Source organism: Chiloscyllium punctatum, chromosome 31 (assembly GCF_047496795.1).
Source record: "Chiloscyllium punctatum isolate Juve2018m chromosome 31, sChiPun1.3, whole genome shotgun sequence".
Lineage (NCBI taxonomy): Eukaryota > Metazoa > Chordata > Chondrichthyes > Orectolobiformes > Hemiscylliidae > Chiloscyllium > Chiloscyllium punctatum.
The window spans coordinates 61,448,106-61,465,416 of NC_092769.1; the positions used below are offsets into that span (position 1 = coordinate 61,448,106).

Here is a 17,311-nt window from a genome sequence, read left to right on the forward strand (position 1 = left end):
GTTTCGGGCAAAAGCCCTTCATCAGGAATGACTGAAATATGTCTTTTCAGTGAAAAGGGCATTTACCCTTCAGAATCAAAATTGCGTTGCTCATCATCTTAACTCATTTGATTCTGTGTTGTTGGCTGATCTGTTATTTTGCCGCTTTCCTTGATTACTTTCTTTCGTTTAATGTGAGAAAATTGCCCTTTTGTTACCCGCCTCCGTTGTCATTGAGGTTAATTTACAGGAGTGTGCTAAAGTGATTTCCAAGCGCACGCGAGCTAGGTCGGAGTCGAACCTACAATCTTCTGATCCGTAGTCAGACGCGTTATCCATTGCGCCACTAGCCCGCACGCTCAAAAGTCACTTGTTAGGACGAGTCCCCTCTGCAATTCTTTGGTCTTGATGATGAAATGAGTGGCAATCGTCAATCGACAAGCTGAATATTCAGCAAGATCATCAGTTTCACTGCTTGACCTCGTTCACTTTGAAAGCTGATGAATTTCACCGAAAACTAAGAGCACACCTCACATTCAGATCACGTCTTCGCTAAGTCAGTTTACAAACTTCGAGGTTACCAAAAAAAACGCCAACTGCGGATGCTGGAAATCAGGAGCCAAGTCAGAAATTGCTGGGTAATTGCTCTGACAGCATGTGTGGAATGAAATCACACTTTAACGTTCGGGTCCGGAGATAAAGAGAAACTTCTTTCGCCAGAATGTGGTGAATCTGTGGAATTCATTGCCACCTGAAGGCTCTCATTGGAGGAAGCCAGGCCATTGATTATATTTAAAACAGAGACAGAGACGTTATTGAGGAGCAAGGGAATCAAAGGTTAGGGGGAGAAAGCGGGAAAATGGGATTGGAAAACCTATCGGCCGTATTGGCGGAGCAGAATCGATGGGCTGAGTGGCATAATTTCTGCTCCTCTGTCTTATGGACGTTTCCTCAGAACCAGTTTGATTTCTGATTTTATTCCAGGATACAAAACCGATTTGAAGAGAAAATTAGAAAGTTTAGAAATGATGTGAACTTTACTTTTCAAAGCTTTTGATTTCTTTTCAGACTGTGCTGAGTAGTTGAATTGATTCCCAAAACCCACAGAAATTTACATGGCACTGTCAGAGTCAGATTCACCTATTAACCACATCTGGGTTGAAATCATTTTGATCATTCAAGTTTACTTTATTGGTAATAGAAGAAAGAGAACAGTACAACACAGGAATAGGCCCCAACACAGGAATTCCCTGTAATTCCTGATGAACGGCTTTTGCCCGAAACGTCGATTCTCTTGCTCTTCGGATGCTGTTCCTTTCCAGCACCACACTCTCGACAATGAACATTGTTCCCCAGAGTCCAATATAAAGCAGTGACCATTATTACATTATTCTCCAGAATCCAATGTAAAATATTGAGGATCATTTCCCAGACGAGAATTTAAAACAATTTTGCTGTCTAGGATTGTTCAATACGTTCGCAGAAGTTGTATGACTCTGATATTTTACTTGTAAATTCTGCGTCCGATGTACTCTCTCACACTAGCTGCCTGAGGAAGGAGCGGGGCGCTGGACTCTTGCACTTTCAGATAAACCTATTGGACGACAACCTAGTGTTGTGTGATTTTTGACATTGTCCAATCCAGTCCAATGGCATCGTGGTTTGATGTCGGCGGGAACTGGGTAAAGATTGAAATATGGTAAAAACAATGACTGCAGATGCTGAAAACCAAATACTGGATTAGTGGTGCTGGAAGAGCACAGCAGTTCAGGCAGCATCAAACGAGCAGCGAAATCGACGTTTCGGGCAAAAGCCCTTCATCAGGAATGACTGAAATATGTCTTTTCAGTGAAAAGGGCATTTACCCTTCAGAATCAAAATTGCGTTGCTCATCATCTTAACTCATTTGATTCTGTGTTGTTGGCTGATCTGTTATTTTGCCGCTTTCCTTGATTACTTTCTTTCGTTTAATGTGAGAAAATTGCCCTTTTGTTATCCGCCTCCGTTGTCATTGAGGTTAATTTACAGGAGTGTGCTAAAGTGATTTCCAAGCGCACGCGAGCTAGGTAGGAGTCGAACCTACAATCTTCTGATCCGTAGTCAGACACGTTATCCATTGCGCCACTAGCCCGCACGCTCAAAAGTCACTTGTTAGGACGAGTCCCCTCTGCAATTCTTTGGTCTTGATGATGAAATGAGTGGCAATCGTCAATCGACAAGCTGAATATTCAGCAAGATCATCAGTTTCACTGCTTGACCTCGTTCACTTTGAAAGCTGATGAATTTCACCGAAAACTAAGAGCACACCTCACATTCAGATCACGTCTTCGCTAAGTCAGTTTACAAACTTCGAGGTTACCAAAAAAAACGCCAACTGCGGATGCTGGAAATCAGGAGCCAAGTCAGAAATTGCTGGGTAATTGGTCTGACAGCATGTGTGGAATGAAATCACACTTTAACGTTCGGGTCCGGAGATAAAGAGAAACTTCTTTCGCCAGAATGTGGTGAATCTGTGGAATTCATTGCCACCTGAAGGCTCTCATTGGAGGAAGCCAGGCCATTGATTATATTTAAAACAGAGACAGAGACGTTATTGAGGAGCAAGGGAATCAAAGGTTAGGGGGAGAAAGCGGGAAAATGGGATTGGAAAACCTATCGGCCGTATTGGCGGAGCAGAATCGATGGGCTGAGTGGCATAATTTCTGCTCCTCTGTCTTATGGACGTTTCCTCAGAACCAGTTTGATTTCTGATTTTATTCCAGGATACAAAACCGATTTGAAGAGAAAATTAGAAAGTTTAGAAATGATGTGAACTTTACTTTTCAAAGCTTTTGATTTCTTTTCAGACTGTGCTGAGTAGTTGAATTGATTCCCAAAACCCACAGAAATTTACATGGCACTGTCAGAGTCAGATTCACCTATTAACCACATCTGGGTTGAAATCATTTTGATCATTCAAGTTTACTTTATTGGTAATAGAAGAAAGAGAACAGTACAACACAGGAATAGGCCCCAACACAGGAATTCCCTGTAATTCCTGATGAACGGCTTTTGCCCGAAACGTCGATTCTCTTGCTCTTCGGATGCTGTTCCTTTCCAGCACCACACTCTCGACAATGAACATTGTTCCCCAGAGTCCAATATAAAGCAGTGACCATTATTACATTATTCTCCAGAATCCAATGTAAAATATTGAGGATCATTTCCCAGACGAGAATTTAAAACAATTTTGCTGTCTAGGATTGTTCAATACGTTCGCAGAAGTTGTATGACTCTGATATTTTACTTGTAAATTCTGCGTCCGATGTACTCTCTCACACTAGCTGCCTGAGGAAGGAGCGGGGCGCTGGACTCTTGCACTTTCAGATAAACCTATTGGACGACAACCTAGTGTTGTGTGATTTTTGACATTGTCCAATCCAGTCCAATGGCATCGTGGTTTGATGTCGGCGGGAACTGGGTAAAGATTGAAATATGGTAAAAACAATGACTGCAGATGCTGAAAACCAAATACTGGATTAGTGGTGCTGGAAGAGCACAGCAGTTCAGGCAGCATCAAACGAGCAGCGAAATCGACGTTTCGGGCAAAAGCCCTTCATCAGGAATGACTGAAATATGTCTTTTCAGTGAAAAGGGCATTTACCCTTCAGAATCAAAATTGCGTTGCTCATCATCTTAACTCATTTGATTCTGTGTTGTTGGCTGATCTGTTATTTTGCCGCTTTCCTTGATTACTTTCTTTCGTTTAATGTGAGAAAATTGCCCTTTTGTTATCCGCCTCCGTTGTCATTGAGGTTAATTTACAGGAGTGTGCTAAAGTGATTTCCAAGCGCACGCGAGCTAGGTAGGAGTCGAACCTACAATCTTCTGATCCGTAGTCAGACGCGTTATCCATTGCGCCACTAGCCCGCACGCTCAAAAGTCACTTGTTAGGACGAGTCCCCTCTGCAATTCTTTGGTCTTGATGATGAAATGAGTGGCAATCGTCAATCGACAAGCTGAATATTCAGCAAGATCATCAGTTTCACTGCTTGACCTCGTTCACTTTGAAAGCTGATGAATTTCACCGAAAACTAAGAGCACACCTCACATTCAGATCACGTCTTCGCTAAGTCAGTTTACAAACTTCGAGGTTACCAAAAAAAACGCCAACTGCGGATGCTGGAAATCAGGAGCCAAGTCAGAAATTGCTGGGTAATTGGTCTGACAGCATGTGTGGAATGAAATCACACTTTAACGTTCGGGTCCGGAGATAAAGAGAAACTTCTTTCGCCAGAATGTGGTGAATCTGTGGAATTCATTGCCACCTGAAGGCTCTCATTGGAGGAAGCCAGGCCATTGATTATATTTAAAACAGAGACAGAGACGTTATTGAGGAGCAAGGGAATCAAAGGTTAGGGGGAGAAAGCGGGAAAATGGGATTGGAAAACCTATCGGCCGTATTGGCGGAGCAGAATCGATGGGCTGAGTGGCATAATTTCTGCTCCTCTGTCTTATGGACGTTTCCTCAGAACCAGTTTGATTTCTGATTTTATTCCAGGATACAAAACCGATTTGAAGAGAAAATTAGAAAGTTTAGAAATGATGTGAACTTTACTTTTCAAAGCTTTTGATTTCTTTTCAGACTGTGCTGAGTAGTTGAATTGATTCCCAAAACCCACAGAAATTTACATGGCACTGTCAGAGTCAGATTCACCTATTAACCACATCTGGGTTGAAATCATTTTGATCATTCAAGTTTACTTTATTGGTAATAGAAGAAAGAGAACAGTACAACACAGGAATAGGCCCCAACACAGGAATTCCCTGTAATTCCTGATGAACGGCTTTTGCCCGAAACGTCGATGCTCTTGCTCTTCGGATGCTGTTCCTTTCCAGCACCACACTCTCGACAATGAACATTGTTCCCCAGAGTCCAACATAAAGCAGTGACCATTATTACATTATTCTCCAGAATCCAATGTAAAATATTGAGGATCATTTCCCAGACGAGAATTTAAAACAATTTTGCTGTCTAGGATTGTTCAATGCGTTCGCAGAAGTTGTATGACTCTGATATTTTACTTGTAAATTCTGCGTCCGATGTACTCTCTCACACTAGCTGCCTGAGGAAGGAGCGGGGCGCTGGACTCTTGCACTTTCAGATAAACCTGTTGGATGACAACCTAGTGTTGTGTGATTTTTGACATTGTCCAATCCAGTCCAATGGCATCGTGGTTTGATGTCGGCGGGAACTGGGTAAAGATTGAAATATGGTAAAAACAATGACTGCAGATGCTGAAAACCAAATACTGGATTAGTGGTGCTGGAAGAGCACAGCAGTTCAGGCAGCATCAAACGAGCAGCGAAATCGACGTTTCGGGCAAAAGCCCTTCATCAGGAATGACTGAAATATGTCTTTTCAGTGAAAAGGGCATTTACCCTTCAGAATCAAAATTGCGTTGCTCATCATCTTAACTCATTTGATTCTGTGTTGTTGGCTGATCTGTTATTTTGCCGCTTTCCTTGATTACTTTCTTTCGTTTAATGTGAGAAAATTGCCCTTTTGTTATCCGCCTCCGTTGTCATTGAGGTTAATTTACAGGAGTGTGCTAAAGTGATTTCCAAGCGCACGCGAGCTAGGTAGGAGTCTAACCTACAATCTTCTGATCCGTAGTCAGACGCGTTATCCATTGCGCCACTAGCCCGCACGCTCAAAAGTCACTTGTTAGGACGAGTCCCCTCTGCAATTCTTTGGTCTTGATGATGAAATGAGTGGCAATCGTCAATCGACAAGCTGAATATTCAGCAAGATCATCAGTTTCACTGCTTGACCTCGTTCACTTTGAAAGCTGATGAATTTCACCGAAAACTAAGAGCACACCTCACATTCAGATCACGTCTTCGCTAAGTCAGTTTACAAACTTCGAGGTTACCAAAAAAAACGCCAACTGCGGATGCTGGAAATCAGGAGCCAAGTCAGAAATTGCTGGGTAATTGGTCTGACAGCATGTGTGGAATGAAATCACACTTTAACGTTCGGGTCCGGAGATAAAGAGAAACTTCTTTCGCCAGAATGTGGTGAATCTGTGGAATTCATTGCCACCTGAAGGCTCTCATTGGAGGAAGCCAGGCCATTGATTATATTTAAAACAGAGACAGAGACGTTATTGAGGAGCAAGGGAATCAAAGGTTAGGGGGAGAAAGCGGGAAAATGGGATTGGAAAACCTATCGGCCGTATTGGCGGAGCAGAATCGATGGGCTGAGTGGCATAATTTCTGCTCCTCTGTCTTATGGACGTTTCCTCAGAACCAGTTTGATTTCTGATTTTATTCCAGGATACAAAACCGATTTGAAGAGAAAATTAGAAAGTTTAGAAATGATGTGAACTTTACTTTTCAAAGCTTTTGATTTCTTTTCAGACTGTGCTGAGTAGTTGAATTGATTCCCAAAACCCACAGAAATTTACATGGCACTGTCAGAGTCAGATTCACCTATTAACCACATCTGGGTTGAAATCATTTTGATCATTCAAGTTTACTTTATTGGTAATAGAAGAAAGAGAACAGTACAACACAGGAATAGGCCCCAACACAGGAATTCCCTGTAATTCCTGATGAACGGCTTTTGCCCGAAACGTCGATTCTCTTGCTCTTCGGATGCTGTTCCTTTCCAGCACCACACTCTCGACAATGAACATTGTTCCCCAGAGTCCAATATAAAGCAGTGACCATTATTACATTATTCTCCAGAATCCAATGTAAAATATTGAGGATCATTTCCCAGACGAGAATTTAAAACAATTTTGCTGTCTAGGATTGTTCAATACGTTCGCAGAAGTTGTATGACTCTGATATTTTACTTGTAAATTCTGCGTCCGATGTACTCTCTCACACTAGCTGCCTGAGGAAGGAGCGGGGCGCTGGACTCTTGCACTTTCAGATAAACCTATTGGACGACAACCTAGTGTTGTGTGATTTTTGACATTGTCCAATCCAGTCCAATGGCATCGTGGTTTGATGTCGGCGGGAACTGGGTAAAGATTGAAATATGGTAAAAACAATGACTGCAGATGCTGAAAACCAAATACTGGATTAGTGGTGCTGGAAGAGCACAGCAGTTCAGGCAGCATCAAACGAGCAGCGAAATCGACGTTTCGGGCAAAAGCCCTTCATCAGGAATGACTGAAATATGTCTTTTCAGTGAAAAGGGCATTTACCCTTCAGAATCAAAATTGCGTTGCTCATCATCTTAACTCATTTGATTCTGTGTTGTTGGCTGATCTGTTATTTTGCCGCTTTCCTTGATTACTTTCTTTCGTTTAATGTGAGAAAATTGCCCTTTTGTTACCCGCCTCCGTTGTCATTGAGGTTAATTTACAGGAGTGTGCTAAAGTGATTTCCAAGCGCACGCGAGCTAGGTCGGAGTCGAACCTACAATCTTCTGATCCGTAGTCAGACGCGTTATCCATTGCGCCACTAGCCCGCACGCTCAAAAGTCACTTGTTAGGACGAGTCCCCTCTGCAATTCTTTGGTCTTGATGATGAAATGAGTGGCAATCGTCAATCGACAAGCTGAATATTCAGCAAGATCATCAGTTTCACTGCTTGACCTCGTTCACTTTGAAAGCTGATGAATTTCACCGAAAACTAAGAGCACACCTCACATTCAGATCACGTCTTCGCTAAGTCAGTTTACAAACTTCGAGGTTACCAAAAAAAACGCCAACTGCGGATGCTGGAAATCAGGAGCCAAGTCAGAAATTGCTGGGTAATTGGTCTGACAGCATGTGTGGAATGAAATCACACTTTAACGTTCGGGTCCGGAGATAAAGAGAAACTTCTTTCGCCAGAATGTGGTGAATCTGTGGAATTCATTGCCACCTGAAGGCTCTCATTGGAGGAAGCCAGGCCATTGATTATATTTAAAACAGAGACAGAGACGTTATTGAGGAGCAAGGGAATCAAAGGTTAGGGGGAGAAAGCGGGAAAATGGGATTGGAAAACCTATCGGCCGTATTGGCGGAGCAGAATCGATGGGCTGAGTGGCATAATTTCTGCTCCTCTGTCTTATGGACGTTTCCTCAGAACCAGTTTGATTTCTGATTTTATTCCAGGATACAAAACCGATTTGAAGAGAAAATTAGAAAGTTTAGAAATGATGTGAACTTTACTTTTCAAAGCTTTTGATTTCTTTTCAGACTGTGCTGAGTAGTTGAATTGATTCCCAAAACCCACAGAAATTTACATGGCACTGTCAGAGTCAGATTCACCTATTAACCACATCTGGGTTGAAATCATTTTGATCATTCAAGTTTACTTTATTGGTAATAGAAGAAAGAGAACAGTACAACACAGGAATAGGCCCCAACACAGGAATTCCCTGTAATTCCTGATGAACGGCTTTTGCCCGAAACGTCGATTCTCTTGCTCTTCGGATGCTGTTCCTTTCCAGCACCACACTCTCGACAATGAACATTGTTCCCCAGAGTCCAATATAAAGCAGTGACCATTATTACATTATTCTCCAGAATCCAATGTAAAATATTGAGGATCATTTCCCAGACGAGAATTTAAAACAATTTTGCTGTCTAGGATTGTTCAATACGTTCGCAGAAGTTGTATGACTCTGATATTTTACTTGTAAATTCTGCGTCCGATGTACTCTCTCACACTAGCTGCCTGAGGAAGGAGCGGGGCGCTGGACTCTTGCACTTTCAGATAAACCTATTGGACGACAACCTAGTGTTGTGTGATTTTTGACATTGTCCAATCCAGTCCAATGGCATCGTGGTTTGATGTCGGCGGGAACTGGGTAAAGATTGAAATATGGTAAAAACAATGACTGCAGATGCTGAAAACCAAATACTGGATTAGTGGTGCTGGAAGAGCACAGCAGTTCAGGCAGCATCAAACGAGCAGCGAAATCGACGTTTCGGGCAAAAGCCCTTCATCAGGAATGACTGAAATATGTCTTTTCAGTGAAAAGGGCATTTACCCTTCAGAATCAAAATTGCGTTGCTCATCATCTTAACTCATTTGATTCTGTGTTGTTGGCTGATCTGTTATTTTGCCGCTTTCCTTGATTACTTTCTTTCGTTTAATGTGAGAAAATTGCCCTTTTGTTACCCGCCTCCGTTGTCATTGAGGTTAATTTACAGGAGTGTGCTAAAGTGATTTCCAAGCGCACGCGAGCTAGGTCGGAGTCGAACCTACAATCTTCTGATCCGTAGTCAGACGTGTTATCCATTGCGCCACTAGCCCGCACGCTCAAAAGTCACTTGTTAGGACGAGTCCCCTCTGCAATTCTTTGGTCTTGATGATGAAATGAGTGGCAATCGTCAATCGACAAGCTGAATATTCAGCAAGATCATCAGTTTCACTGCTTGACCTCGTTCACTTTGAAAGCTGATGAATTTCACCGAAAACTAAGAGCACACCTCACATTCAGATCACGTCTTCGCTAAGTCAGTTTACAAACTTCGAGGTTACCAAAAAAAACGCCAACTGCGGATGCTGGAAATCAGGAGCCAAGTCAGAAATTGCTGGGTAATTGCTCTGACAGCATGTGTGGAATGAAATCACACTTTAACGTTCGGGTCCGGAGATAAAGAGAAACTTCTTTCGCCAGAATGTGGTGAATCTGTGGAATTCATTGCCACCTGAAGGCTCTCATTGGAGGAAGCCAGGCCATTGATTATATTTAAAACAGAGACAGAGACGTTATTGAGGAGCAAGGGAATCAAAGGTTAGGGGGAGAAAGCGGGAAAATGGGATTGGAAAACCTATCGGCCGTATTGGCGGAGCAGAATCGATGGGCTGAGTGGCATAATTTCTGCTCCTCTGTCTTATGGACGTTTCCTCAGAACCAGTTTGATTTCTGATTTTATTCCAGGATACAAAACCGATTTGAAGAGAAAATTAGAAAGTTTAGAAATGATGTGAACTTTACTTTTCAAAGCTTTTGATTTCTTTTCAGACTGTGCTGAGTAGTTGAATTGATTCCCAAAACCCACAGAAATTTACATGGCACTGTCAGAGTCAGATTCACCTATTAACCACATCTGGGTTGAAATCATTTTGATCATTCAAGTTTACTTTATTGGTAATAGAAGAAAGAGAACAGTACAACACAGGAATAGGCCCCAACACAGGAATTCCCTGTAATTCCTGATGAACGGCTTTTGCCCGAAACGTCGATTCTCTTGCTCTTCGGATGCTGTTCCTTTCCAGCACCACACTATCGACAATGAACATTGTTCCCCAGAGTCCAATATAAAGCAGTGACCATTATTACATTATTCTCCAGAATCCAATGTAAAATATTGAGGATCATTTCCCAGACGAGAATTTAAAACAATTTTGCTGTCTAGGATTGTTCAATACGTTCGCAGAAGTTGTATGACTCTGATATTTTACTTGTAAATTCTGCGTCCGATGTACTCTCTCACACTAGCTGCCTGAGGAAGGAGCGGGGCGCTGGACTCTTGCACTTTCAGATAAACCTATTGGACGACAACCTAGTGTTGTGTGATTTTTGACATTGTCCAATCCAGTCCAATGGCATCGTGGTTTGATGTCGGCGGGAACTGGGTAAAGATTGAAATATGGTAAAAACAATGACTGCAGATGCTGAAAACCAAATACTGGATTAGTGGTGCTGGAAGAGCACAGCAGTTCAGGCAGCATCAAACGAGCAGCGAAATCGACGTTTCGGGCAAAAGCCCTTCATCAGGAATGACTGAAATATGTCTTTTCAGTGAAAAGGGCATTTACCCTTCAGAATCAAAATTGCGTTGCTCATCATCTTAACTCATTTGATTCTGTGTTGTTGACTGATCTGTTATTTTGCCGCTTTCCTTGATTACTTTCTTTCGTTTAATGTGAGAAAATTGCCCTTTTGTTATCCGCCTCCGTTGTCATTGAGGTTAATTTACAGGAGTGTGCTAAAGTGATTTCCAAGCGCACGCGAGCTAGGTAGGAGTCGAACCTACAATCTTCTGATCCGTAGTCAGACGCGTTATCCATTGCGCCACTAGCCCGCACGCTCAAAAGTCACTTGTTAGGACGAGTCCCCTCTGCAATTCTTTGGTCTTGATGATGAAATGAGTGGCAATCGTCAATCGACAAGCTGAATATTCAGCAAGATCATCAGTTTCACTGCTTGACCTCGTTCACTTTGAAAGCTGATGAATTTCACCGAAAACTAAGAGCACACCTCACATTCAGATCACGTCTTCGCTAAGTCAGTTTACAAACTTCGAGGTTACCAAAAAAAACGCCAACTGCGGATGCTGGAAATCAGGAGCCAAGTCAGAAATTGCTGGGTAATTGCTCTGACAGCATGTGTGGAATGAAATCACACTTTAACGTTCGGGTCCGGAGATAAAGAGAAACTTCTTTCGCCAGAATGTGGTGAATCTGTGGAATTCATTGCCACCTGAAGGCTCTCATTGGAGGAAGCCAGGCCATTGATTATATTTAAAACAGAGACAGAGACGTTATTGAGGAGCAAGGGAATCAAAGGTTAGGGGGAGAAAGCGGGAAAATGGGATTGGAAAACCTATCGGCCGTATTGGCGGAGCAGAATCGATGGGCTGAGTGGCATAATTTCTGCTCCTCTGTCTTATGGACGTTTCCTCAGAACCAGTTTGATTTCTGATTTTATTCCAGGATACAAAACCGATTTGAAGAGAAAATTAGAAAGTTTAGAAATGATGTGAACTTTACTTTTCAAAGCTTTTGATTTCTTTTCAGACTGTGCTGAGTAGTTGAATTGATTCCCAAAACCCACAGAAATTTACATGGCACTGTCAGAGTCAGATTCACCTATTAACCACATCTGGGTTGAAATCATTTTGATCATTCAAGTTTACTTTATTGGTAATAGAAGAAAGAGAACAGTACAACACAGGAATAGGCCCCAACACAGGAATTCCCTGTAATTCCTGATGAACGGCTTTTGCCCGAAACGTCGATTCTCTTGCTCTTCGGATGCTGTTCCTTTCCAGCACCACACTCTCGACAATGAACATTGTTCCCCAGAGTCCAATATAAAGCAGTGACCATTATTACATTATTCTCCAGAATCCAATGTAAAATATTGAGGATCATTTCCCAGACGAGAATTTAAAACAATTTTGCTGTCTAGGATTGTTCAATACGTTCGCAGAAGTTGTATGACTCTGATATTTTACTTGTAAATTCTGCGTCCGATGTACTCTCTCACACTAGCTGCCTGAGGAAGGAGCGGGGCGCTGGACTCTTGCACTTTCAGATAAACCTATTGGACGACAACCTAGTGTTGTGTGATTTTTGACATTGTCCAATCCAGTCCAATGGCATCGTGGTTTGATGTCGGCGGGAACTGGGTAAAGATTGAAATATGGTAAAAACAATGACTGCAGATGCTGAAAACCAAATACTGGATTAGTGGTGCTGGAAGAGCACAGCAGTTCAGGCAGCATCAAACGAGCAGCGAAATCGACGTTTCGGGCAAAAGCCCTTCATCAGGAATGACTGAAATATGTCTTTTCAGTGAAAAGGGCATTTACCCTTCAGAATCAAAATTGCGTTGCTCATCATCTTAACTCATTTGATTCTGTGTTGTTGGCTGATCTGTTATTTTGCCGCTTTCCTTGATTACTTTCTTTCGTTTAATGTGAGAAAATTGCCCTTTTGTTATCCGCCTCCGTTGTCATTGAGGTTAATTTACAGGAGTGTGCTAAAGTGATTTCCAAGCGCACGCGAGCTAGGTAGGAGTCGAACCTACAATCTTCTGATCCTTAGTCAGACGCGTTATCCATTGCGCCACTAGCCCGCACGCTCAAAAGTCACTTGTTAGGACGAGTCCCCTCTGCAATTCTTTGGTCTTGATGATGAAATGAGTGGCAATCGTCAATCGACAAGCTGAATATTCAGCAAGATCATCAGTTTCACTGCTTGACCTCGTTCACTTTGAAAGCTGATGAATTTCACCGAAAACTAAGAGCACACCTCACATTCAGATCACGTCTTCGCTAAGTCAGTTTACAAACTTCGAGGTTACCAAAAAAAACGCCAACTGCGGATGCTGGAAATCAGGAGCCAAGTCAGAAATTGCTGGGTAATTGGTCTGACAGCATGTGTGGAATGAAATCACACTTTAACGTTCGGGTCCGGAGATAAAGAGAAACTTCTTTCGCCAGAATGTGGTGAATCTGTGGAATTCATTGCCACCTGAAGGCTCTCATTGGAGGAAGCCAGGCCATTGATTATATTTAAAACAGAGACAGAGACGTTATTGAGGAGCAAGGGAATCAAAGGTTAGGGGGAGAAAGCGGGAAAATGGGATTGGAAAACCTATCGGCCGTATTGGCGGAGCAGAATCGATGGGCTGAGTGGCATAATTTCTGCTCCTCTGTCTTATGGACGTTTCCTCAGAACCAGTTTGATTTCTGATTTTATTCCAGGATACAAAACCGATTTGAAGAGAAAATTAGAAAGTTTAGAAATGATGTGAACTTTACTTTTCAAAGCTTTTGATTTCTTTTCAGACTGTGCTGAGTAGTTGAATTGATTCCCAAAACCCACAGAAATTTACATGGCACTGTCAGAGTCAGATTCACCTATTAACCACATCTGGGTTGAAATCATTTTGATCATTCAAGTTTACTTTATTGGTAATAGAAGAAAGAGAACAGTACAACACAGGAATAGGCCCCAACACAGGAATTCCCTGTAATTCCTGATGAACGGCTTTTGCCCGAAACGTCGATTCTCTTGCTCTTCGGATGCTGTTCCTTTCCAGCACCACACTCTCGACAATGAACATTGTTCCCCAGAGTCCAATATAAAGCAGTGACCATTATTACATTATTCTCCAGAATCCAATGTAAAATATTGAGGATCATTTCCCAGACGAGAATTTAAAACAATTTTGCTGTCTAGGATTGTTCAATACGTTCGCAGAAGTTGTATGACTCTGATATTTTACTTGTAAATTCTGCGTCCGATGTACTCTCTCACACTAGCTGCCTGAGGAAGGAGCGGGGCGCTGGACTCTTGCACTTTCAGATAAACCTATTGGACGACAACCTAGTGTTGTGTGATTTTTGACATTGTCCAATCCAGTCCAATGGCATCGTGGTTTGATGTCGGCGGGAACTGGGTAAAGATTGAAATATGGTAAAAACAATGACTGCAGATGCTGAAAACCAAATACTGGATTAGTGGTGCTGGAAGAGCACAGCAGTTCAGGCAGCATCAAACGAGCAGCGAAATCGACGTTTCGGGCAAAAGCCCTTCATCAGGAATGACTGAAATATGTCTTTTCAGTGAAAAGGGCATTTACCCTTCAGAATCAAAATTGCGTTGCTCATCATCTTAACTCATTTGATTCTGTGTTGTTGGCTGATCTGTTATTTTGCCGCTTTCCTTGATTACTTTCTTTCGTTTAATGTGAGAAAATTGCCCTTTTGTTATCCGCCTCCGTTGTCATTGAGGTTAATTTACAGGAGTGTGCTAAAGTGATTTCCAAGCGCACGCGAGCTAGGTAGGAGTCTAACCTACAATCTTCTGATCCGTAGTCAGACGCGTTATCCATTGCGCCACTAGCCCGCACGCTCAAAAGTCACTTGTTAGGACGAGTCCCCTCTGCAATTCTTTGGTCTTGATGATGAAATGAGTGGCAATCGTCAATCGACAAGCTGAATATTCAGCAAGATCATCAGTTTCACTGCTTGACCTCGTTCACTTTGAAAGCTGATGAATTTCACCGAAAACTAAGAGCACACCTCACATTCAGATCACGTCTTCGCTAAGTCAGTTTACAAACTTCGAGGTTACCAAAAAAAACGCCAACTGCGGATGCTGGAAATCAGGAGCCAAGTCAGAAATTGCTGGGTAATTGCTCTGACAGCATGTGTGGAATGAAATCACACTTTAACGTTCGGGTCCGGAGATAAAGAGAAACTTCTTTCGCCAGAATGTGGTGAATCTGTGGAATTCATTGCCACCTGAAGGCTCTCATTGGAGGAAGCCAGGCCATTGATTATATTTAAAACAGAGACAGAGACGTTATTGAGGAGCAAGGGAATCAAAGGTTAGGGGGAGAAAGCGGGAAAATGGGATTGGAAAACCTATCGGCCGTATTGGCGGAGCAGAATCGATGGGCTGAGTGGCATAATTTCTGCTCCTCTGTCTTATGGACGTTTCCTCAGAACCAGTTTGATTTCTGATTTTATTCCAGGATACAAAACCGATTTGAAGAGAAAATTAGAAAGTTTAGAAATGATGTGAACTTTACTTTTCAAAGCTTTTGATTTCTTTTCAGACTGTGCTGAGTAGTTGAATTGATTCCCAAAACCCACAGAAATTTACATGGCACTGTCAGAGTCAGATTCACCTATTAACCACATCTGGGTTGAAATCATTTTGATCATTCAAGTTTACTTTATTGGTAATAGAAGAAAGAGAACAGTACAACACAGGAATAGGCCCCAACACAGGAATTCCCTGTAATTCCTGATGAACGTCTTTTGCCCGAAACGTCGATTCTCTTGCTCTTCGGATGCTGTTCCTTTCCAGCACCACACTCTCGACAATGAACATTGTTCCCCAGAGTCCAATATAAAGCAGTGACCATTATTACATTATTCTCCAGAATCCAATGTAAAATATTGAGGATCATTTCCCAGACGAGAATTTAAAACAATTTTGCTGTCTAGGATTGTTCAATACGTTCGCAGAAGTTGTATGACTCTGATATTTTACTTGTAAATTCTGCGTCCGATGTACTCTCTCACACTAGCTGCCTGAGGAAGGAGCGGGGCGCTGGACTCTTGCACTTTCAGATAAACCTATTGGACGACAACCTAGTGTTGTGTGATTTTTGACATTGTCCAATCCAGTCCAATGGCATCGTGGTTTGATGTCGGCGGGAACTGGGTAAAGATTGAAATATGGTAAAAACAATGACTGCAGATGCTGAAAACCAAATACTGGATTAGTGGTGCTGGAAGAGCACAGCAGTTCAGGCAGCATCAAACGAGCAGCGAAATCGACGTTTCGGGCAAAAGCCCTTCATCAGGAATGACTGAAATATGTCTTTTCAGTGAAAAGGGCATTTACCCTTCAGAATCAAAATTGCGTTGCTCATCATCTTAACTCATTTGATTCTGTGTTGTTGGCTGATCTGTTATTTTGCCGCTTTCCTTGATTACTTTCTTTCGTTTAATGTGAGAAAATTGCCCTTTTGTTATCCGCCTCCGTTGTCATTGAGGTTAATTTACAGGAGTGTGCTAAAGTGATTTCCAAGCGCACGCGAGCTAGGTAGGAGTCTAACCTACAATCTTCTGATCCGTAGTCAGACGCGTTATCCATTGCGCCACTAGCCCGCACGCTCAAAAGTCACTTGTTAGGACGAGTCCCCTCTGCAATTCTTTGGTCTTGATGATGAAATGAGTGGCAATCGTCAATCGACAAGCTGAATATTCAGCAAGATCATCAGTTTCACTGCTTGACCTCGTTCACTTTGAAAGCTGATGAATTTCACCGAAAACTAAGAGCACACCTCACATTCAGATCACGTCTTCGCTAAGTCAGTTTACAAACTTCGAGGTTACCAAAAAAAACGCCAACTGCGGATGCTGGAAATCAGGAGCCAAGTCAGAAATTGCTGGGTAATTGGTCTGACAGCATGTGTGGAATGAAATCACACTTTAACGTTCGGGTCCGGAGATAAAGAGAAACTTCTTTCGCCAGAATGTGGTGAATCTGTGGAATTCATTGCCACCTGAAGGCTCTCATTGGAGGAAGCCAGGCCATTGATTATATTTAAAACAGAGACAGAGACGTTATTGAGGAGCAAGGGAATCAAAGGTTAGGGGGAGAAAGCGGGAAAATGGGATTGGAAAACCTATCGGCCGTATTGGCGGAGCAGAATCGATGGGCTGAGTGGCATAATTTCTGCTCCTCTGTCTTATGGACGTTTCCTCAGAACCAGTTTGATTTCTGATTTTATTCCAGGATACAAAACCGATTTGAAGAGAAAATTAGAAAGTTTAGAAATGATGTGAACTTTACTTTTCAAAGCTTTTGATTTCTTTTCAGACTGTGCTGAGTAGTTGAATTGATTCCCAAAACCCACAGAAATTTACATGGCACTGTCAGAGTCAGATTCACCTATTAACCACATCTGGGTTGAAATCATTTTGATCATTCAAGTTTACTTTATTGGTAATAGAAGGAAGAGAACAGTACAACACAGGAATAGGCCCCAACACAGGAATTCCCTGTAATTCCTGATGAACGTCTTTTGCCCGAAACGTCGATTCTCTTGCTCTTCGGATGCTGTTCCTTTCCAGCACCACAC

At 42.4% G+C, this 17,311-nt stretch overlaps 9 non-coding genes across 9 annotated transcripts; all 9 read right to left on the reverse strand.

The window, feature by feature from the left end:
• Window positions 1–259: 259 nt before the first annotated feature.
• Window positions 260–332, reverse strand: trnar-acg (transfer RNA arginine (anticodon ACG)). Its single transcript has one exon. It is a non-coding gene; the product is annotated as a tRNA-Arg (tRNA).
• Window positions 333–2,037: 1,705 nt separating this feature from the next.
• Window positions 2,038–2,110, reverse strand: trnar-acg (transfer RNA arginine (anticodon ACG)). The gene has a single exon. It is a non-coding gene; the product is annotated as a tRNA-Arg (tRNA).
• A 1,705-nt stretch (window positions 2,111–3,815) lies between these two features.
• On the reverse strand, window positions 3,816–3,888 carry trnar-acg (transfer RNA arginine (anticodon ACG)). The gene has a single exon. It is a non-coding gene; the product is annotated as a tRNA-Arg (tRNA).
• A 1,705-nt stretch (window positions 3,889–5,593) lies between these two features.
• On the reverse strand, window positions 5,594–5,666 carry trnar-acg (transfer RNA arginine (anticodon ACG)). The gene has a single exon. It is a non-coding gene; the product is annotated as a tRNA-Arg (tRNA).
• A 1,705-nt stretch (window positions 5,667–7,371) lies between these two features.
• Window positions 7,372–7,444, reverse strand: trnar-acg (transfer RNA arginine (anticodon ACG)). The gene has a single exon. It is a non-coding gene; the product is annotated as a tRNA-Arg (tRNA).
• Window positions 7,445–10,927: 3,483 nt separating this feature from the next.
• trnar-acg (transfer RNA arginine (anticodon ACG)) lies at window positions 10,928–11,000 on the reverse strand. The gene has a single exon. It is a non-coding gene; the product is annotated as a tRNA-Arg (tRNA).
• Window positions 11,001–12,705: 1,705 nt separating this feature from the next.
• Window positions 12,706–12,778, reverse strand: trnal-aag (transfer RNA leucine (anticodon AAG)). Its single transcript has one exon. It is a non-coding gene; the product is annotated as a tRNA-Leu (tRNA).
• Window positions 12,779–14,483: 1,705 nt separating this feature from the next.
• Window positions 14,484–14,556, reverse strand: trnar-acg (transfer RNA arginine (anticodon ACG)). The gene has a single exon. It is a non-coding gene; the product is annotated as a tRNA-Arg (tRNA).
• Window positions 14,557–16,261: 1,705 nt separating this feature from the next.
• Window positions 16,262–16,334, reverse strand: trnar-acg (transfer RNA arginine (anticodon ACG)). Its single transcript has one exon. It is a non-coding gene; the product is annotated as a tRNA-Arg (tRNA).
• Between the last annotated feature and the right edge of the window lie 977 nt (window positions 16,335–17,311).